The sequence below is a fragment of the Anser brachyrhynchus genome (assembly GCF_964034855.1).
Source record: "Anser brachyrhynchus genome assembly, chromosome: 2".
Lineage (NCBI taxonomy): Eukaryota > Metazoa > Chordata > Aves > Anseriformes > Anatidae > Anser > Anser brachyrhynchus.
Genome location: NC_137695.1, coordinates 75,536,430 through 75,560,458, shown reverse-complemented (window position 1 = coordinate 75,560,458; position 24,029 = coordinate 75,536,430). Strand labels below are relative to the sequence as shown.

At 36.7% G+C, this 24,029-nt stretch overlaps 1 protein-coding gene across 7 annotated transcripts in view; it reads left to right on the top strand.

Annotated features, from left to right (window-relative positions):
• CDH12 (cadherin 12) overlaps nt 1–24,029 on the top strand; it is a 573,314-nt gene that overhangs the window by 165,243 nt on the left and 384,042 nt on the right. For 3 of the 7 annotated variants that reach the window (XM_080580177.1, XM_080580157.1, XM_080580156.1), the window contains exon 2: nt 9,317–9,418. The exons of 2 other annotated variants lie outside the window; for them this stretch is intronic. The gene's annotated coding sequence lies outside the window, so the exon portion shown is untranslated. Of the gene's footprint in view, nt 1–7,595; nt 7,742–9,316; nt 9,419–11,902; nt 12,055–15,714; nt 15,841–18,541; nt 18,640–18,957; nt 19,071–22,334; nt 22,401–24,029 lie in introns of those variants that run through there. 2 more of the 7 variants (XM_080580176.1, XM_080580158.1) reach the window with 2 other exon arrangements.

The window sequence follows — 24,029 nt, the reverse complement described above, 5'->3', positions numbered from 1 at the left end:
TTACCATTTTCTAATAAGAAAAAAAAATTGGTTTTCTCTTCTTTTTTTTTTCCTTCAAGTGTACATATTCATCTACAGTCTGTTGAGAGTTGAGTGTGGAAATGTGTTGTTAATTAGTAAACTAATGTCCTTCCTGTAGTTGCCATTCCTGTCCTTTATGTTAAAAGCCTTCATTTGTGAGACCACGTTTAGCTACTGAGTCTGCATAATTTTGGTTCCTTCCTTATGTCCACTAGCTTCTTCAAACATCTAGGCTTCACCACAAGACTTCTGTGCACAGCCTTTTCAAAAAAAGTCTTCTCATACTTGTAAATGTTATTGTATACTAGTGATTTTTAATATTAAAATGTGTATTGCATTGATATCTTGGACTTAGCTTTTATTTGGAGATCATAACATTTTTACTTTAAATTACTACAAAACTTATCTGTTAGAGCAACCAGTACCACAACCATATAAGAGCTGAATCTCATTGACGTTGTGAATCACCGATGCTCAATAAAGTGAATTTGTTTGTGAATGTGGGATTTCAAACTCTGAAAGTCAGTGACACTTTTTTTTTTTTTGCTTTTAAATGATGTAATTTTAAGACTATTGAACTGCCAATATTTCTTGTCAATTTGAGATACCCTTTTTTATATTTATGATTTCATAATTCCTTAGCAGCAAAGTTGTTCTTTTAAAACTCAAAAATCACAATCGCTAGCTACTTATTATGTCTGCAGTTGGCTTCCTACTCTGCTTGGTGAGCACAGTGGTTTCTTCATATTTAACTTTTATGATGTTAAAAAAACTGTTGTTTCTGAGCTACTCCAACCAAGCAGTAAGCTGACTTCTTTGAGAATCTATAGCTCGTTTATTGCAAAATTTGAGCTTTAACTAGAGCATCGTTTTGAAAAATCACATGTAGTCCAGAAATTGTTACAATCATGTACTAATCATCTTTCAACCAGAAGCAACAGGACAGTATTATTACTAACAGCCACCGCAATCAATATCCAGATAATAACACCAGAAAGTCACCCACTGGTTTCTACTCTGCTACTGTGTATGAAATTCTACTTGCCCACAGCAACCACATAAAAAATTTAAGCTGGACTGCCTATTGGGAAAAGGCATACAAAACAAAAATGAGGCCTAGCACCCCCAGGATCAGTTGTAGCCAAAGAAACTGTGCGTATAATTGCAGAGTAAAGCACTGTTAACAGTCACTAGCTTTACATAGAAGTGCTAGAAGAGTTCTCACCCCAGAGGTGACAGAAATTTTAACCTAGTTGCAAGATATTTCTGATAACTGAATATTTTTTTTTAATTATAAAATTAACTTTTTAGTGGGTTTGTGTCCCAATAATACCAAATTATTTTATGTATGTGTGTGTTATTGAGAAAGGAAGTTGTGAAGTTTGAAAAGTAAATTAATACATAATGTTATAAACAAATGAAAGCATCTGTTGTTATCTACAGTTGCACAAAGTCATTACATAGGAATCATAATGCTGTTAGATTTTTTTTATTTATTTTAACTTTTTTTTTTTTAGCACAGGTCGAAAATGTTAGGAAATCAATGAGCGATGGTTTTTCACTGATAAGCACTGTGTGAACATTGTATGGTACACTCCACCTCATTCCGTCACTGGACGTATCGAGTGTTTATAGCCGTACTCAACAGTTGATATCTGATTCAGGGCAAGGGATTGTACTTGCATTATTTAACTTACTAGCCACGTATCTCATCTCAAGTGTCTGTTAGCACCATAGCAAGATTGACTTACTGTAGCTATGATAAACACCCAAAGGTTTTGTGAAAAAGATGTTCTTCACAGTTCTGGGTTGTTCTTTGGTACCCCTCCTACTCATGGCTCCAGCTCTGCAGCGTGTTCCACAGCTGGGTTAGTTATCAGCGGTGTGGGCAACTCAGAGCCCTGTAAGTGGTCAGGCTGTTCATCTGCCTTGGACCTCCTGGAAGGATTCAGGTGCTTTGCTGGGGGAAACCCCTGGGCTACTGATGTCAGAGAAATCCCATTGCTAGCAAGATATGAAAGTGAAATGTAATGCACTGTAAAAACCCTACTCATGTTTCCCAAATGTTCTCAGAAGTAAGATAGCAATTTTGGTTCTTTCAGACTTCACTGTGATGATAAAAATTATCTCAGATCCCAGGGAGTTCATAAAATACAACACAGAGTTGCCATTGAATAGGTGGTATTTAACTTCTGTTGTGAGAGCTTGTTCCTCTGCATGACCAGAAGTGGTATCGCAGCTTCAACCACCCAGCTGAAGCCGGCCCTGGCTGTTTGCTTAGTTGTTCCAATTTCTGCCGAATAGTTCTGAGGAAGATACAGAATTGCATTGTCATCTTGTTTTCAAAATGGCATTTGCTACTCTTAGTGAAAAAATAATTTTTGGGGTGGAAAGTATTTGTGTTAGATAATGGCTATCTTATGAATTCAGCTGGAATGCGTTATATTACAAATATAGGACTGTCAAAAGTGCAGTAATGTCTAATACTGAATGAGAACAGATGGCTCCAGTATATTACATTTATTTAATGCTATTCAATCTTTATTTAGCCCATGTGCTCAGTGGAAATACTGTTAGAGGGAAAGCAGAGACAACTTTCCTTTTTTTTGTTTCAGGCATTATATATATATATATGTATATATATAAATCAAATATATCAATTATAATTACTAAAAGTCAAGAAAAGAAAATAGCAATGATAAGTGTGCTAAATTAGAAAGAAACATTTAATAAAAATCTGTTCTTTTGTAGAAAAAAATAAATGTGTATGTGCACTTATGAGTGCGTATGAGTAGGTGTATACAGAGGGAATAGTGAGAGACTAGGGAAATACCCATTTGTTTTTCCACTTAGACAAATTATGTTCTTACAGCCATTAACCACGTAGACATATGGCATCATTTCACAGAGGAATTTATGTATAGTAAATTCTTCATCAGTTCCCTGTTGTTCCTGAAAAATGCATTCAGTACAAGTGTTCTGTGAGCTATTCCAAAACTAAAATACTGAACAATATTTTGAGACCATGATGATTTATTTTGAGAAATAAGCTAGATATATTTAGAAGTCATCTTGAAATTCTTTTTTCTCTCTTTTTTTTTTTTTCACTTGAGTAGAATGCTTAAATTAACTCATTTGTCATTAGGCATGCATGTGATATGAAGGGGGGTGAGGAACAGCAAAAACCATCCAAGTAAACCATGATATTCTGGATCTGGAGATAGCAAGAAACTGCTGGCTAGCATTGCAACTGGTCCAGAACCAGCTAGATAAGTCCGATCATCCTTACCCTTCTATTAGGTGTCATCTTTACGGGGAGAGAGATGAAGGGCAGACAGCCTGGAATCCAGACTATGATACACAGAAGGCCAGCTATGGATCCTGTACACATATGCCAGTGATTTTTTGGAAGTATTGAATGTCTGCACATTAGGACAACACTCGTTATGTGCCATTTGGGGCTCTGGATCTTTGAAACCACATGAATTCCTTTCTGAAAATTCAGATGTAAGTGGTTCAGATGTTTAAGAGACCACTGACTGTACTCAACATAGTGACAAAGTTCTTTGTTTTAATTCCTAAATAAATCTTTACAGTCAATATTTAATTGTAAGCGATATTTATAGCAGTTATTTTATTATGGTTTTCTTGCCTCATCTCTGTGAAGAAGCATCTGTAGGATGGAAGTAAATGTCAGATCTAGAGGCTTATTTGATTAAACTATGGCAACAACATTAATCTTGCAAAGGAAATCAAGATAATAGAGGGGGCTGGATGGACCAGGAGATTGATAATTGGTTAGAAAGCTTTTGACCTTTGGGCCGGTAGTTCAGATTCAAGCCAAGTCAGTAGTGACTGAAAATCATTACTCTCTGATAGCAGTGCAATTGCCATGTGCAATGGGTGATTGGTTTCATTCCAGTTTCTACTGAACTGGGAGGTTCCTTGCAAAAATTACTACCCATCGGTCGGGTTTTAAGGCAGAGTATACGGAAGGAGAGGAGAAGGGAACAACTATACTTTGTCACCCTCAGAAGCATTTTGGGAGGTGAGGGAGAAGAGATGCTGCAGTTCTTTGGCTGCCAGTGCATGGGGAGCATCACAGCTACCATCAGGCTCCTGTTAAGACACTAAGACTTCTATTGATACTAATAAAAGTGGAAGTTTTATGTGCAATGCCACTCTAAATATCTTCATAATGACCTTTCTCATTTATAATAAATTGGATTGTTTTCACCCTTTTCAGCTGGAAAAAATATAAGACAATAGTGATTTCTTTATTTTTAATCAATTTGCAATTCATTGAAAGCTGTTCAGCATAGTGCTCTGTATGAATCTGTTTGACCTTGGAATTGTGTGTTGTCAATGGATGATTCATACCTGGGATGAGTAACTGAAGATTTACAACTGCCTGTCTGTGTGACATTGTGTTTTTCCCTCCTTAATTGGATGACCTGAGCTTAATAATTAATGCGGCCTGAAACCAATATAATTTAATCCTGTAAGAAAAAAATGGCCTGCTAGCAATCTCAGAACCACAAAGACTCTTATTAAAATGATTGAGCATTACATTTGTCCTCTTACTCTTTTGAATACAACTTGGTTACCATCTCCTTCACCATCAGTTTCCTTTCATTCTTTTCACTTACACCCATGAAGAATACAGCAACATTACTCACACAGACACATATCCTGAATTTTTTTTTTTTAAGTTTTCCTGTTTCTTCAATCTGTTACCTAAGATTTCTGCAAACCAGGGGAAGGTTCAGCACACTCATTGTCATGTCTTTTATATGGTGTGTGGTTAAGTAAATGGTGCTTACTGTACTTTTGCCTATTTTACTATCTTCCTTTTCTTTAATCATTTTAAATTATTATTTTGATCGTCTTCCATGTGTCGTCACTGTAAGAGATTAGGTTCCTTGTCTTTAGATAAATATAAAAAGTATTTAAAGTATAACCTCTGTGTCATTGAACTATGTAGCTAGTCCAGCTGTTTGCTAGTAGAGTTGCTTAAGTGTACTTTTTGGTTGTACACCAGACAAAACAGGAGAGAATAAAAGCAACATTGGACTGTTTAAAACTCAGGCAATGTTCATACTATTAAAAGTTTTCACGCTCTAAATAGACACAGATTTAGAGGTTGCTGCATTGTTTTTTCCATGAGGAGAAAGCTGCTTTAGACACCTACTGGATTTGTATTGGGTCTTTCTTGATACACATGTATCTTTTCAGTTATGTCTGTGCTCGTCAAGTGATAAAATGGTGAACAAATATGGGTATTTTATGATACGCGCTGTTTTAGTGTAACTGGTGCATCTCCCTTAGACTTCTGGCATTGACAGGAAACAGCCTCCATCTACTGCAGAGAGAAGAAATGGGAAAATGCAGGGATGGAGCCTGCCAGCAGTGCACGCAGAGACTTAACCCACATCCCTGCAGTCCGTGGAAGCGTTATTGCTGAATTCAATCAGAGGAATCTCGGGCTGCAGCAAAGGAGTTAGTACTGCTTGTTTCAATATTGATTTGTGAATGAGTAAACATGACAGCATTATTAGCTGTGGCTTGTTGCATATTTGTGTTCAAGAGCATATTTATCAAATAAGCCCTGATGGAAATGTTCTTTGCAAAATTGGCTATTACAATTTTGAAGAAAGGTTAAAAATTACAAGGCGTTCTTGTTTTTCCAGTGCATGTTTGACTGCCAAATGTCTGTGAACACTCTGTTGTAGTAAAATGTCAGAATGATAAGAGAGGAAAGTAAGAGAAGAAGCGAGGGATAAAAAAGACCTTCAATCTATGCTCAAGCTCTTTCTAAATGACCTTGCACGTGACAGGCACAAATTTGTATTTCGCGTGAAAACCTTTCATTTATGAAGAAGAGATGCTGGTGGGAAGGGAATGTGAAAAGAAAGGCAGGCCTGCATGCCAGATTTTCAAATGGCACACTAGGACTGAGTGCATCTACAAGGAAAGAGAAGTGAATTTCTCAATAAATAGCTACCCCAAACGGAATGCCAAATATTTATATGTATCTATAATAACAATGTGAGGTCCTTCTAAGCTGTTTGGTTTATATTTTGAGCAAATAATACTTTTATGCATTCCATTTGATTTTTTTTTTTCCTACAGTGATCCTATTTATTTTCTACTTCCATGGTAGATTGCGAGATCGTGCTTCCTAGTTGTACTTTTTGGCTTTCCCTTTCAGCTTAGCAAGGTTGTAAATAGTTGGTTGTTGTTGTTCCTTATTTAAGGAGAGAAACACAAGGAGGTTGAGATCATGTTCCCAAATGAAAGTGGCTGTGAGTAAGCTGTATGCAAGAGTTTGTAAATCTTGCAAGAAATTACTTTGCCCAATGGGGTGTGCAGGGAGGGCGCCTGCCCCTGGCTTGCTGCCTGCCAGCAGCAGTGGGCTTTGAGCTGGTGAGGCACACTCGGCGCCCACAGGGCTGGTAGTAACGGCAGAGTGGGAAATGCTTGGGGGCAACTCGGTGCCTTGTCCTTCTGCAAATGCACCCTTTGCCTCGTTGGTACACCACCGACAGCTGCTGTGAAATATGGGAGAAAGGCTGCAAGCACATGCAAGGGGGCACCGACAGAAAAGGGCGGTGACACTCACTCCAGATACAAACAGTCCAGATACAAAACCAGGAAGGAACAAGGAACCATAATTTCATGCAGTACAGGTTACATGACTGCTAGTTAATTGTACCACTTTGAAAAATATCTGTGTGTCAAACTGAATGATATTTTATCAAATAGTCAGGTTCGTTATCATTTGTTGCTTCCTGCAGCTGCATGGCTGAGAGCAAATCTGACAGCTTCAACTTTGGTTTGCGAATGTGTTGAAAAACTTTTGTGAACACTAGTACTTTCCAGTGTACCCAAATGGCCTGATAGTTCCCAGTAGTCTCCCCAGGCTACATGATTAATCCTAACCATATATTATAGCTCTTGTGCTGTAGTTTTCCTCCAGCTAAATAAGATGGGTATTTACAGAAAAGATTTTTCAAATGTAATCAATGCAACAAAGAAAAAATCGATCAGGTTTACAGAACTACTCCGGTCCTTATTTGCAATAAGAGTCATTGTAATCTCTTTCTTGTTGCCGATGCTTTCTGTAAGAGTTCCAACCAGAAAGCAGCTCGAGCTGTACGCTGCAGATTAACATGATTTTCAAGGAAATGGGAATTCAAAGTATTAACACCAAAGCAGCTTGATTTTTTTCCTCGGCTTTCCTCATTTCTTCATTTTAAATTTCACTTAAAATGTCTTTTTTTTTTCCTCTCTCTTTTTTTTTTTTACATCAGTGAACTCCAGACTCCTGCAATGTGTTTAGTTCTAGATGCATGCTTCAGTTACTGTTCCTAACAGATATCAAGTGCTACTGAAGTTAATATTTTGCTAACAAATCCAGTTCAATAACATGAAGAATCAATATTGAAGAACAGTTTTTTGTTTGCTATTAGAAAGCTGTTTCTGAGACTCAGAAAGCTTGTGCAGTGTTGCAATGTGCAGTGTTCTCTCCTTAGCTCTTTCTTCTTTTTTTCTTTTTTTTTCCCCTCCTGTAGGTACATTCATATTTTAATGTAAAAGCCACAAGGAAAATCTTGAAAAGAAAATCAAAGGCAGTTGCTTTGGTAAACTTGGAGTGATGTGGGTGATTCAAATCCATCTCGCCTTACCAAAAAGTCAAAAAGATTGTCCTTTTTCATGGGTAGGTTTAGTTCTGGTGCTGCCTTCCTCTAGAATATGAGAAATTTAAAAGGTGAGAGTGCCACGTCCATCTGGTCTATTCGAATATTACCAGCTTTGGCACTGCAGTCAATTGTTCCTGCAGTAAACTCATTCTCAGTGAAGGAAATGGCTTAGGATAACAAATTTATGGTTGAATGATAGTAATAATCTCAGAATTAAATACAAATATTTTTTAAGAAATACTGCTTCCACTGAAGTTAAAGGAAATTTAATGATTTTTTTAATGAGATGTAGCTTTCTAAGTTGCTGAAAGTGGCTGTGTGTTAACCCAGTGTGTGGGTATGGGGGGAGCAGAGGTACTGCAAAACAAAAGTTACGTGGCTATAAACGTACTGTTCACATTGCACGATGCTTTTAGCTTTTATGCCAGTGCCTACCTGAAGCATGGAAGCTTGGGTTATTAATATCTGTATAAATGGCTTACTCCTCTTTGCACACAATTCACCTGTAATTTCTGTGGTTTTAAATTTCTAAAAGCATGCATTTAATATAATCTGATGTTTTGGTGCAGATTGGGTATTATATGTCAAAATAAATAAATAAATGCAAACAGTTACTTTCCAGTTCTGCTGTTTGTCTTCCCTTGGATTTTTCTGCTTATTTAGTTTTTACTATATCTGGATGCCATCTCTACTTCAGTATTCTTTCAGCCTCGGGTTTGGACTCACTTGTTTTTTAATTTCCTTTTTCTCCTTTGTCCTATTCATTTCTCTTGATGTTCATCTGTATTCAGAAATTCCAATATACAAACTGCTGATTAAAAAGTAAAACAAAGAACCCCCCTAGTTTTAGTTCTATTGAAGTAATAGAAAACATTTATGTCCTTTTTGGGCCTTTTTTTTTAATTTATTTTTTTCCTGTAAGTGCAAAGCTAACATTAGATCAAGGTTCAAACAAAAATGTATCACAGAGTTGGAATAGGAGCCATTTCAGGATGGAGTTGTTGTGGAAGTTGCTCCTGTGAGTTAAAGACCTGGCTCTTAAAAGAAAAGTAACCATCCCACCATATATGATACTGATTTACAAAATTGGCTGCAAAACCACTGTGAAAAGAACAAAACATTATATGCAATGTCACTAGCTCATGTTATCACTCCTCCATTCTTTTCAAAGAAATCTTTGTGTGTTTATTTTCCCACTGTGATGAATGATAGCTGACACAAAGGGAACCCAGTCATGGCAATGCATACAAATCACACCCATAATAGGATGTTCTGCAGTAATGCCTACCATCAGTAAAAATCTCACAAGTTTTAGGCAGCTATAAGGAATGTGAGCAGTTTCGTTCTGCTGAATGTTTGCTTGGCAGGAGCCGTCCATTCAAAGGGTGTTTGTCCTGCTCCTTGCCTTGCCATGTTCACTTAAACGGTGCAGAAAAAGTGATGTTTGGTGACTTGCTCATTTTTTTATGCTAGATTGGGTTCCTTAATAATGCATTCTCTGTTTTTTGTTTGGTTGGTTGGTTTGGTTTGGTTTTGATGCTCTTGAGAAACAGCTGTTGACAATGACAATTTAATTTTTATATGTTTTGCAGACTGTAGTGACCCAGTAAGTTGAGGATTGTGGTGAAGGAGGCCAGCGAAGGTCTGAACTTCACTTCTGTAAGATCTTGAAAGATGTGGCATCTTATTCACAGGTAGACTTTTTAAGCGCTCTGTTTTTCTTCATTATCTTCAAGAAATTTCTCATAACTGCAGTCAGCTCATCCTGTAAAACGTAACGGATTCAGTTCTCAGTTTTTAGTTGTTTGGTTTTTTATTTTGCTATTTATATATTAAACATAAATTAGTTTTAGGCCCAAGAAAGTGGGGTGGAGAAATCCAAGAATCTAGTGTCTTTACTGAATATCTCAACAAAAATACTTGATGCAATCCAGGGCTTGCAGTAATATTGACCAACAATTTACAAATGCCTATTCTGTATGTTACCTTTTTCAGGCTTTTTCAATTTACATGCAGATTGGAGAAAATAAAAGTACGTTTATAGTTTGTATTGCACCTCTTAAAGGACAGAAATCCATTTTCTCTTTGAGCTTTATTTTTACAATGCTTTTTTCTTGTAATTGCAGGGTGCTATTTTTGTCAAATGGTATTTGTCTTATTTCAAAGGCATACCTTAACAGAACCTCTTACACAGGGGAAAAAAGACAATGTCACAGGCTTCCTCATGTTTATTAATGCGCCATTGTCTACTTCAGTTGTTGCTTATGGAATCTACTGTAAACTGGTTTTACTATACTCTTGGCAAGAATCTAATGCTGGGGACAATGCAACACTGGCTGTATTTTGTCCATACCAAAACTAAAATAAAAATAAATAAATAAGAAGAGGTAGATATTAAATTTCTAATTTCGTGAAGTTAATTGTGTTGTATTTTGAGCTGAGAGCCTAAATAATTTGAAACAGTCTCCAGAAGGTGACAGGTTTTCTGTTTGTTTTAGTTTAACATTTTTGGTCTGTGAAGCTTTGTATGCTGGGGAAGAGAGTAGAGGTGACGTGGAATGATTAAATTCAGTAAAAGCTTGTATATTACAACTTTGTTGAATGCTTGCTTATGAACACTCATGTGCAGACAGACGTAGAGAGAAGAAGATCTGGATGTTGATTGTCCTGTGATGAAGTTATACAGAAAAGGCAAACAGCTATAGAGAGTAGTTTGGGGCTCACCAATGTTTAATTTCAGTGGAATAGAAAATAAAATTCTGAATATATTGTGCTTGTTAAAAAATGTATTGATATTTTCTTATAGTAAGAAATTGTCCTGCCTGAATTCCATTTTATGTAATCCTTGATTTCAATGGATAGCGCACATTTAACCTGCCCAATGAAGTTGTGTTGCTGATGCTAAAGACAGGTTCGGTTTTACACGTGGCTTGATTTGGGTAATTGAGTGACGTATGTTATGTAAATACTTAAAAGTTAGAGATGTATTCTGCCATGAAATTCTAATGAAAACTTTAGATACAATGTTGTAACTGTTTGGCTCCTAGTTTTTGAGTCGGGCAGGTCTGTCTTTACTGGTTGCTTTTTAGGGTAAATAATACAATTTTCAGTTATGAATCTCCTCTTTCCAAGCTGTGTGCATCTGACATAGTTGAAAGGAGTTAGGAAACAGATTTTATCTCTGCCAAATATGTAAAAAAAGCTTCTGGGATGTCAACACTATCAGCACTTGTTATCTTGACTAGGCTCACTGGAATTTAGCCAAAGGAGTATTGGATGCTAATGTCACACAAACGTACACCTTCTGCTTTCTTAAATGGTTTTTAAATGATACCTTGCCGTGCATTTTACCTTTATTTATTTATTTATTGACACATGGATTTTAGTCAAAACTGTATATTTTTTCCTGGGCATTCAGGTAAACAGGTAATGAGACAGGTATTAGAGAGCAAGTAGTGTGGAATTATTTCATTAAATTTAATCTGAAACTTGATAAGACCAGCACTTAGTAGAACACCTGCTAAGAACACCAGTGTGCAGACAGAGGGGGAGCTTGGCATGCTTTGTTTTTAAAATGCAAGATTGTAAAATTAGGTGCACAGTTAAAAATCTGGCTTAAAATTCTGAACAGGTTAAGTGATCTAATTCTCACTGTTATGATGTAAACTCCAAAAATTCCACTGCTATCTTAGATGCTGTTATGTACTTCTATACCACACAATAGCTCAGCTTCTCTTATGGGTTAGGTAAGCTTATATGGGTGGGATATGTTTATATCAGTATGTACGCATATAAGTAGAGATGCAGAAATCAGTGTATTAATGAACTTGTAATAGGATGGTATTAGAGAAATAGAAAGTTATATACTCACCCCATTCACAATGGGTTTAAGTGTTCAAGTATTTTTTTTTTAGCTACGTAGATTTCTGTTAAGATGAGGAAAATCAGCCTTAGATCTGTGAACCTTGAAGAGCTCAGTGCACAAAATGAGCATTATTCAGCTCTGTCCTTCACAAGTCTATACCCTCCCTTCCTTTTCACTGTGGGTTTTTGCAGCTGAACATGTTGTTTGAAAGCATGCATGGCAGGCAGTAATCCAGGTCATCATAGTATCACCCAGTCTGGCAAAACAAAAGTGATAAACAAGGAAAAAAAAATACCTTTTCTTGTTTTCAAAGAAATACTACAGAGAGATGAAGAGGCAGCTCGGTTGTGGGACAACAATCCATACTTTACTTTGCAGATGTCTCTGTAATTTAAGCAGCAGGCAGAACAACCGTTCAGTTGTAGATGCTCTGGGGAAAGGATACACAGAGCCTCGTGAATCATGGTAAGGATTAAAAGCAATGAACATTCATCTTCTTAACCTCGTAAAATGATATTGCAAAGGCAAGGATTACAACTTACTGTGCATGTAATCTTTGCTCAGGGATAAAGGGTGTCAACTTCTTAAAAAACTTCTCTCAATTAACAGTGGCACCTACCTTTAGGGGAGGGAGAAAAGCCAATCTTAAAACTGACTTTGAAAGAATTCCTACTATTAAATGAATACTTGACATTTCCCACAAAAGAAGAAAAGGAAAATTCTTGGCTGAGCTTTTTGTTCATTTCTAAGAAAGGTGATAGTTTGCTTCTAGGCCCTGATTTGGTATTAACATTAATATTAATGATTATATTTCAAAACTTTGCTTAATAGACACAACTCGAAAAAGCCCTTTACTTTTCCCATTATAAATACGTGGAGTCTTGAACAATGCTTTGTCTTGTTTTACTTCATCTTCTTTTTAAAATATGATGAGTTTTTGAATCAATTGCTCATTGCCATTAAAGAATATTGTCATGAACATGGACCTGTCGGAGCAAGTCCAGAGGAGAGATGCAAAGATGACAGGGCTGGAGCACCTCTCTTACGTGGAAAGGCTGAGAGAGATGGGGCTGGAGAAGAGAAGGCTCCAGGGAGACCTTATAGCAGCCTGCCAGTACCTAAAGGGGTCCTACAGGAAAGCTGGGGAGGGACACTTTTTCAGGGAGGGTAGAGATAGGACAAGAGGGATTGGCCTTAAACTAGAAGAAGGTAGGTTTAGATTAGATATTTGGAAGAAGTTCTTGACTCAGGGGGTGGTGAGGCACTGGCACAGGTTGCCCAGAGAAGCTGTGGATTCCCCATCCCTGGAAATGTTCATGTCTGGGTTGGATGGGGCTTTGGGAAGCCTGGTCTGGTGGGAGGTATCCCTGCCCATGGCAAGGGGTTGGAATTCAGTGGTCTTTAAGGTCTCTTTCAACCCAAACCATTCTGTGATTCTGTGATTATGAAGAAAAGACTGCATTCAGTCTGTTAAATAAGCACTGTAAAACTTGAATTTATCTATATGCTTTGGAAATATTTGGCTCAAGAGTGTGATTTTTCCCTTTTACACAAGAAGAAAACGTAGAATCCTTGTAATCTAAATTATGACGTGTAAATTGGAAGTATCCCTGTGAATAGAATCATGGAATATCCTGAATTGGAAAGGACCCACAAGGATCATCTGGTCCAACTCCTGGCTTCACACAGGACCACCCAAAAATCAGACCACATGTCTGAGAGCAGTTTCCAAATGCTTCCTGAACTCTGTCAGGCTCGCTGCTGTGACCACTTCCCTGGGGAGCCTGTCCCAGTGCCCAACCACCCTCTGGGTGCAGAGCCTTTTCCTAACACCCAGCCTGACCCTCCCCTGTCCCAGCTCCATGCCGTTCCCTCGGGTCCTGTCGCTGTCCCCAGAGAGCAGAGCTCAGCGCCTGCCCCTCCGCTACCCTCGTGAGGGAGCTGCAGGCCGCCATGAGGCCTCCCCTCAGCCTGCTCTGCTCGGGGCTGAGCAAACCAAGGGACCTCAGCTGCTCCTCATAAATCATAGTCCTCGTTTGGACACTCTCTAGTAGTTTTATGTCCTTTTTATACTGTAAATTCTAACTTCTAATAACTTCCAACTTACCCACTAAGGTATTCAAAATAGCTTAAATACTGAATACTTCCGCATTCAGAATCCCTGATTTTAGAGGGACTCAAGGAATCTAAAAGTCTTTGAAAGGGAGAAGAGAGTGGGCAATGCCATGATGTGGAGGTTCCTTCATAGACCAGCAAACCAGGAAAATCAGGGAATCAGGACTTTCTGCAAGCAACTCATGGTATTATCTAAAGTACTCTTTTTGTGATATACGACTACAGATCCTTCACATTTCTGGGGAATGCAATACAGGAAAACGCTGTTCAGTAGAGTAGAATACTGTGTCAGTGACAATGATAATGCTCAGCTTTTGATATGGATGGCAAAGCGAAAGGTAGTTTCTTGTAGGTTTGATCCAAACTATTGGAGAGGATCTGAGATGCATGCAAATGGAGGGCAACTTGGGTGAGGCTGTTTATGAAACCATAGTATTCAGGAGAAGGAAAACAGCAACGGTAAAACAATCTACTTTTTGGAAGCAGATTTCACTGAGCTCAGATCATTGATAAGATCCTAAGGAAGGTAAATGTAAGGAGTCAGAAGAATCGGTAGTGCTTTGGGTAAGTATTTTAATAGTAAGAATAAAGTGAGGAGAAGAAAACCTGTCATCAGAAGTGTTTACGGTTTTTATTTCTTTCAGCTTTTTTCTTCATCTGTAATTAGGTGAGCATCAGTTAATACCAGTGACAATGGTATGAGATCTCAGATTATATAGCTCACTTATCTAAACAATTTATTTTCATGTAGTTAGAATGTGATGAAACTTATCCCAGGTTACTTACCAAACCAACTGAATCTTTCTTAAACACAATATCTCAAATATATCTCAGGGCTGTTTCATAGAACACGAGCAAGATGGATGAAGTACCAGAAATTTTAGAACGGCAAATATAGCAAGAACAGGGTGCAAAAAGAGGAAATGAAGAATTATAAATTAATCGCCTTAGCAGTAATTCCAGGGAAAAAATAAACAATCTAGGAGGCATAAAAGAAAGAGTAATGTTAAATGTGGATTTTTCAATAACAAACTGTATTCTTTTACAACAGGATAATTGCACTGTTGGTTAGTAAAAGAGTAGATATAATCTGCCATACAGTTAGTAAGATTTCTCATAAGTTAGCACATAATATAGCCTAGACAAAACTATACAGCGTATATGCAAATATGGTGGGAGAACAATGCATGGAGAGAAGTTATCAATTCTGAGCAGTCTGAAAGGATTTGGGGGACACCAATTTTCATTAACTTGCTTGTGAGTTGAATAGAAAGTATGATTATTGAATTTGTATATGACATTTGGCTAGTAGGCTTAAGAGGTAATGTAACATTATCTGCTGGTATCTTTACATACCTCAGCCCAAATCATGCTGTTGTTATCCTTAACACAACTGTCTTCTCAGTTCCAATTAATTGATATATTTTGGAACCGTTGCTGCTTCTTGTTCTCTTTTGGACTTTTTTTTTTTTTTTTTTTTTTTTCCAGAAAGCCTATAATAAACCTGTGGCTTTTGGAGTTTCTTGTATTCCCTTGATTACAAATATTTACTCTGTCATTTATTTCAGGCTCTCACATGTTTTTAGGGAAGGTCAGGCATGTAGTGTATGCAATATAAATTTGCTTTAGAAAACTATTTTTTTTATTTTCAAGTCCATCCCTTTATTACTCCAAAATACAACTGCTTAAAGACCTTAGCTTTCAGATTTTCAGATCTTGCAGTCACAGTACAGACTTTAGGAGTCATCTATTTTTTAATGATGGAATTGGAAAGGGGTGTCTGAGCAGCCTAAGCATCACTGCTTTGGGACCTATGAGTCATAGCTTTAAAGAAAGCGACGCTAAAAGCAGGCATGCTAAGTCTTTGAGAACAGTTATGGAAAACCTTATGTCTATTTTCTTCTGTCTTAAAAAAGAAAGATAACTTTAAAACCTCCAAATATTTGAGTCCATTGTATAGGTCTGCACTGTAAACCAAATTAATCTTTGGTTTAACTTCATGTTTTCCAGTGCTGTTCTTATGGTTTAGTGCTTTGAACATCTGACTTCAGCCCCTCAGAGTAATCTAATTTTTGAACGTCAGTAGAATTTATCAACTTTCTAAACAAGCAACAATAGTTATCTATGTCAGAACAGGTAGGTCCGAAGACTACTATGAGAGTTGGAATATAAATACTGACTTTACTTTGGTAGCTAGCATGATTAATTATATGGGAATGTTATGGGAATTTAATGCTGTATTTATTTCACTCATTTGCTTTGTTGCCTGTCCCTTTGTAATTCAGCAAAACATTTCTAATGACATCAGGTAAGTGGATGAAAAGGCTGCTGTCCTGAGAAGGACTGTGCTGCTGAAACAGCTATTCTGTTATGATGAGGTGGGAGACACTACTCTTCCAGCCCTCTATTTACTGTTAAATACTCATTCACAAAATAACTTAATATTTATTAATCAGCTTAAAATTGAATGGGTCTTTCTATAGAAATGCTCTAATGTTGAGGAATGATATTCCAGAGACATGTCCTTCAAAAACATATATTTTCACTTTGTTCTTTAGGCGTGTCATTACCACTATTATACAGCATCTTTAAATGAAAGAGTTGATCTACATTGTGATCACCATACTTTTCTCCTAGATTTTTTTTTTTTAATAAAAGGTGTGACACTAAAAATAAAAGGTAATTCATATCTTGGGATTGTCTACAGACTCAAACAGGCATGATGGACATGATGTTGTAATCTTTATATTCAGTCATTCTTTACAGGGAGTCTGTTACAGAGAGGCCTTCCTAAGTACTGACAGGAGAGCGTAATTGTGAGAATATATATATATTTTTTTTTCCAGCTGCTACAGGCCAGACCATTTGATAGCTGCTTAAAACAATACTGTACAGTTTTACAGGCCTCAGGCAAGACTTTCTGTTATCTTTTCAGGATAGCTGTATCCTCTGATTATCTCATGATGATTTTACTTGAAATGTCTTGCTGGATATTTTTTTTCTGTAGTGATTTCACTTCTAATTTGACCATTTTGCTTTGTCTGCTTATTTTGAATATATGAAAGTTCATTTAATTTCTAGTATTCCATTGGGACATTGGTCTCTGTAGAAATCTAGCCGATACAACAGAGGATGCACGGAGAAAATGTTCTTGTACACCTGCTATGATTCAGTTGCTACAAAACTAAATACTGGGCTTGGATACTATTTGTACACAGACCTTTTTTTCCTATAATTTCATGTAAACTTGAAGATGATTTCTTTCCCTTCAGTGTTCTTTTTTCATACCATAAATGTGAGCCAAACGCACAGTTTTTCATCCTCATAAAACACATTACTGCATTTGTGAATTCTGGAATGAATCACTGGCTAAAGATCCATGATTCATGAAAACCATTAAAGTAAAAGAGGGAAGAAAACAGCTGGCTATTCAGTGAAGGGGCAAAAAGTGTTTTATTTATTTAGGAATGTTAATTTTGCTAATGTGAATGTCTTTTCAATATTTTTAATATAGTCTTCTATAAATTATAAGAAGTATGATGTACATATGTCACGGATTAAATTTTTACATGCTATTTTAATTAAGTAAACAAGGTGATCAGGTGCTGGTTACAGCTGCACAGCTAAGTGAGATTTTTGAAATTAGCTCATGCAAAAACACATACACCTTTCAGAACTAGGCACTAATTTGGGACTCTTCAGATTTTAGCGCCAATTTAAGATAATTTTAAAAGACAATAATAATCTGAGCACGCGTGAGTTTTTACCCTTTATAACAAGCTGATTGAACAAGAGTTCAAGTTTCAAAGCCTGCATCTGATTGGATTATGACTGCTGTCAACTCTAAAACTAATCCAAGAAAATCAAGTTCTTAAAAAAGTTCCAGATTTGCTTTACTGGTTTGAAATGGAAGAATTAAATTAAACTATACCCATGCAACATATTTATTCAACTCAAACAAATAATAGTAGAAAATGGCAAATTAATTGTGCAATACCACCTTAAATGGAATAGCAAGGAAAATAGTATGTTCTGGAGCTGCTTTTTTTTTTTTTTTTCCAGAGGGAAGGCTCAAGTCACAAAACAGAGGTTTAGGTTTTTTTTTTCTTTTTGTTTGTTTTTAGTAATAAATAATTGCTTAAATGTGTTCATGCTACTACTGATTCTTGATATTTTGAGTATATTTGAAATGTGCTTGTGTCTTTAAATACAAGGATGAGTGGGTAGAGCAAAGAAAAAGAATCTATCAGCTTAGATAAAAGTAGGACTAGAAAATTAAAATCTTTGTAAGGATGTAACTATTTCAGAAAGTGGTTTATGTTACTGGAGAGTCATGAGCTGTTGCACTTGGAAGCAGTTTATGCTATCTTACCAATACAGCACTGTGCCAAAACTAGTTAGTTTTGATGAGAGGATTTATTTGCAATGGGGCAACTGGGCTGTCACAATTCCTCTTCAAATTCTTACTTAGTGTCCTTCCACGGTACTGTACTGCATTAGGTGAGTATCACCTTTCATCCTGCTCATTGCAGCAAGCATACCTTAAGAATAAGGAAATGGGGAAGAGAAACCTACAAACCAGTGAGATTTAGAGGATAAAAATATGGGATCCATAATAAGAGCCAAAATATCAAGCCCAGCATCTTGCGAAGGTGTTAAAAGAACCAGTGGAATTGACTTAGAAATTTTTCAATTTGTAACGCTTTACTCAACACTTGGTGCAGTCAAAATTAGCACAGGTTCTCCTCAGTCTTATTCCTAAATGTAGACAAATGCAATCAGGAATAAAATGGTATTTCTATATATGTTTCACCCATACAATTTTTGTCTCTCCAAGGGGACTGTCATCAATCAGGAGCTGTACTGATGCAGTTTTCTTCATCCTTGCTACTGAAATGTCCTTGTTTGCCAGGTGGCAAAGGAATAATGTGTCTGGTAAAATTGCTTTGCTATGCTGGTTGCATATGCTGTGAACATGGAACTTGTTCAGAGTGGATAGTAAATCACAAAAATAAGCCAAGATCAGTTTATGTATCTCTGCCTACTCTTCTGTGCTGTCAACTCTTAGGTTCACATCCTCTGTGACCATGGAGGGCCACAGAGTGTTCTATATTTCTGTATAACCCTTTCAGGGCTTATAAGGGTAATGTGAGTATGTCAATACCCTGTTATTTTGTGTGTCTGAGAATCTATAAAGGTTGCTTTAAAGGTGTTTCTAGATTATTAATATTATTATTATTGTTTTTACTGCAGACTATTTCTTACCTAGGGAGTATGCTTGATTATGTAGGCCAACGCTGTGTTTATTTATCGGATATGGACATCGGTAATACACATATGGGTTCTACGAAGCTTTATTTGTGTTGGTAAGCCTGACGTTGATCTCACAGTTCTTAGTGGTATTACTCACAAAAATATGAGCTTTGGAAGGAATGGAGCTGAGGTTTTCAATTATAACACGTTATATCCTTTTAAGAATTACTTAAATATGCATTTCCAGGATGGGCTATTAAAGAAAATCAGATTGTTACAGAATATTGGGTCCATAAAACGTGATATAAAAATTTCAGTCAAGCTTCATGGAGGAAAAAATAGATGTGTACAAAATGCTGTAAAATAATAAAATGCATATTGTACAAAATCAGGTATGTAAGTCTCCTGAAATATATTTCTAAGTAAAATCTATTAAAAAAATATTTCACTAGAAGGAGAAATAAGCCCATAGAGCCCATTTCATACACTGTGCATTACTTGTATTCCTAAAATCAAGGAATTTTAATCAATGTAGATTAAAAATCAATGGCAACAGTTTAGGATTTTTCACTTTCACTACACCTGGAGGAAACAGATATTTTTCTAATGTCAATGTGAGTTTTAGGTGAAGTAAAACAGAGGATAAGGCATTTGAATGTGAAAGTCCAATGAAAATGTGGTTGAGTTGCGTTAGTTTGGTGGTTTTTAGATCAAAATATGTAATCGTATAATGCAGTGACACAAAATGTTATTCTTCTGAATATCAAATATATTTTGTTGAAAATACTGAAAAATAGCAATGCAAAATTGAAGTGCTATGGACAGTTTACATACAAGTGAATAATTATTCTGTCTCTATGTTTGGCTTTCCATCTTGGGATGTTGTACTGCCACCCTCTTTCAAAAAGATAGTTCAGTTACCTGCTATTGCAATATAGGCCTATTGAACATGTTTCACAACGAGCATTTAAAAATCCAGGCAATCTAAATTCACTAATGTGTAAAAGCAATAATAACAACAACAAAATCCCTCAATTCCTTGTATATTGCAGGCCATCACCTAAACAGCCCCAAAAATCTGTGTGTTAAGGCTGCTGTTGTAAAAGAGACAGATGGAATCAATGTGATCTGTTACATGCTGTAATAACGACAGACAATGGCTCCAGTTCGTTGATGAGTAACTTGTAGCATTTTGAGTTCTAAAAATTAAAAATGAGAGCTAAAAAATAAATTATGGTAGAAATGCACAGATCATGAATAAATTATGTAAAAGCTCTCTAATAATCAGTAGTCTTACAGATAGAGCAGAAACAGTAGGTGTCATAAATCCTGATTAAATAAGGATTTGGGTACTGTTTCATATGCTATTTTAATCTGCATTTGATCTAGATGGATCAACAAAGAGTAAGCACAGAACTGATTGCAGAACTGTTCTGCATAATGACAAAATGGCTCACATTCAGAGTGGAAGTGTGTGTCATAAGGACTTTGCTCTGGCCTTAGACCCAGCTCTACTCGATATTGTCATTAACCCTATGGGCGATCAAATAGAAATACATAGCGCTCATGGGGTTTATAGATAAATTTGCTATCTACACAACAGATGAGAATTAAGAGTGTTTAAAAGACTAGCATCGTCATTCAAAATAACAATGAAAACCAGAAAAATAATCACTAAATGGAGTGGTGAAACTGAGGCAAATGAAATCACTTTGTGCAGAAATCAAGTACTAAACAGACCAGGGAACAACTGGCTAGATAACTACTCAGGGAGGAATGGGGAAAGAGAAGGTGGGATTGCAAACTGGTCATGACTGTAAAATCACGTTGGGATAGAAGGTGTACAGTTTGGGTTATGATTTGAAGAATGGAGAAAAGCAAAGCTTTCACACATTGTCAAAAATGCCAAAAAGATGATACAGGGAACTACGGTATGGATGTGGCTCTTTAGATTCTGGGGAAAATCATAAAGTCATGGAGGCCAGTTCTGGGCACATGAAGGAGATGGTGGTGACGGGGAACAAGCAGCATGGATTTATCAAGAGGAATAAATGCCTGACCAACCTGATTACTCTCTGTGATGAAATGAATGGATTGGTGAACAAGGGAAAAGCAATGGCTGGAAGAGATTTCCCCTCACTCTCAGAGATATTCAAGACAGAACTGGCAAAAGCCCTGAGCAGCCTGGCCTGACCTCACAGCTTACCCTTCTTTGAGCACTATGTTGGAGAAGAGACCTGATGGTGTCTTTTCAGCCTCAATTATTCTGTGAGTCTATATAGAGCTAGTGAGACAATTTTTCATCCCTGTTCAGCTTCAGTAATCCTTTTGTAATGTTTTGGAAATTACACTGCAAGAAAAACAGGAGTAGTTTCCCTACAAGAATAACATGTCTAATTGGTTAAAAAAAAAACAAGCAACTAGCCAAAAAGCAACAACAAAAATAAACAAACAAAAAACACATCTTACAAGAGAAACTTTGAATAAGCATGGCTTTAAATTCAAAAGAAGAGAAGATGAGGAGACTCATCTGAAGACTGAGGAATCTTCCTTTGAAGTTAAAGATCCTGCAAATGGGGGAGAATAACATATTGTCCATATTCAGGACAAGCAGGGCAAGAATTAAGTGCTTTCTTTATAGCGAGAAAAAGTTGGGTTACATATAGTTAAAAACCTTATAATGGAAAGATACCAGTGAAATAGTCTGTGTAGAGAAGCGTGAAGTCTTCATGATTAGAGACATTTAAGAACAGAAGCATTTGACAGAAGGTGATTTCTGAGAGCAGAAAAAGAACATTTGAATATATTTCATGTTGTGCATGCATAGACTATGTGAAAACGATTTAAAGCTTTCCTGACTTCAAGCCCCTATTGTTTGTGGTATAACTGGGAAGTAATTTTTTAAAAAACCTTCAGACAGTGAGTGTGTCAGGATTTGTTCAAAGACTGTCTTAGCTGTCGGTTTCACTACTTTTTTCTGTAAGATTTATGTCAAAGCATGTTAAAATTTAACAATACATTTTTACACACATCTTCGTACAAAACACAATCTTCTTTGAATTACATCAACCCAAATTCTAACATTCACAGTCTATACCTTTAGATGCTTCCAAGAAAGCAGTGATATGATGCCATTTTTTTCAGCAGTTCATTAAAAGAGCAAAAAGCAAGCCTTTATCAATTTTCTCAGTTCTGTTATCTGAAATAAAAATAAAAGCTGTACTTGTAAGGGAGTTCATCCTCTGCTTTCTTTCACAAAGAGCAAATCTTTCTGTTACCTATGTGTGAAGGTGGCGACAATGTTTTACTCTGATGCATATGGACTTGCAGCCTGAGGAGTGAGGAATGCGGTTTCATCTCTCCACCTTCTCTTTCAGGCTCAAGAAGCTCCAGACATTGCTCTGATACAGTGTCCTCCCTTGTCTCCTCTGCTGCATTGGCTGGTACGTTGAGAGCAAAGTCGTTTAAGACAATATCGTACCTTGCATTTTGTTTGTACTTTAGGAAAGGCAGTACTTCGCCATTAATTGTTCTTTCTTCATGACAAGGTGTGTTTTATACTGAGAACTTAATGCAGAACTCATGGCTGGCCCAGGAATAAGTGGCCCTTCTAATTTTGCGTGTTTCACTCAAACTGCTCTTTTCCACCGTGCAGGCTGGGGAATGCAGCATTGCCTGAACTGGGGGTTTCTGATGCTTGCTTTTCAGGACCTTTTGACTCTCTTTTTGTTTGTTTGTTTGTTTCCTGGAATGCAGACAAGCTAGAGATGAGATTTAGGGTAGACTGAAAGTCAGCCTATATGGAGATGAGGTAGAAGTCTGATTGTTGCAAGATTAAAGGCTTTAAATAAAGGGAATTATAAAAGGAATAATCTATCTCCTGTCTTGTCAAGGATGATAACTACTCTACAGGTCAAGCCTCAGTTTTAGTCAGAATGGACCTTGATATATCATCTTAAGTATGAACTGAATCATTTGAACCAAGTAATTTTGGAGCAGGGAACAAAAGAAAGAAACTGAATTTTGTCACATTATGCCCTCTATACTCTGTTTTTCAGTGTGCTGTTTTACACCTTAGTCCTGTGGTATCTTTTGCTTTCAGTTGTGCTTCCCAGACCCCATTGCGAACAACAGAAACTCTTTTTAAATGTAGACTATGCAAGTTACAGTTGATCAGGAGGCAAAAGAATAACAGGAAAAAAGGTTACAATTTTAGTTTGTTTTAGTCTTCCATTAGATAACTGTCATCAAACATAATGGATGTGTGTCTGAAACCTGATCCCTCAAAGATGATTTTTTTGTGAAAATACAAGTCTGTACTGGGAAAAGACCTGAATATTTCTGTGCCACCAGACAGCTGCCACTTCTCTCACAACCAGGTATGGGAATGCAGCCCATGGGGTGGCTCCTTGTGCTTAATGTCTGGTGACATCAGAAGAGAATTGTTTTGATTGACTTGCTTTTATCCGAAGTGTCAATAATTGTACTTAAAGCTGTAACTCATATGACAGCCTACTATCTGAGGTATTGCCTTCACCATGGACAGTATTATGTGCATCCAGTCATCAGGGAGCTTCACACTTCAAAACTCAATCATTAAAAAAAACAACCAGTTTTCACCTGCTAGACCCTTTCTATTCTAATTGCCATGAAGGATGTTCTTTTAGCACCTTTGAAAAACGTGTTTTATCTGTTATGGGCTTTTCCATTTTATTTAAGTCTTTTGTATTAATTCTCTCTTCCAGCATGTATTGTTGGACACTGGGCTTGAGCCATGAATCATTTAGACTTTTTATCACTTGTTTGATTTAAGTGGTGTTTTACATTGGTTTACTTCCATTAATGAATAAGTGGCTCTATAAATTTAATTGTATTATATATTATTGTATAAAACACTATCATATTATGCAGTTTGTAAGTTTTGCAACTAAGGTCACTGATAGTAAGGTAACAAATATGTTACAAAGAACTCATAAGATTAATTAGCCAGAAAGGATGATGCTAGTTTCCATGAATTCTGGTTATAATCCCATCTAGCAAGAACTTTGAAATCTGCAACTCATTTTGTATTT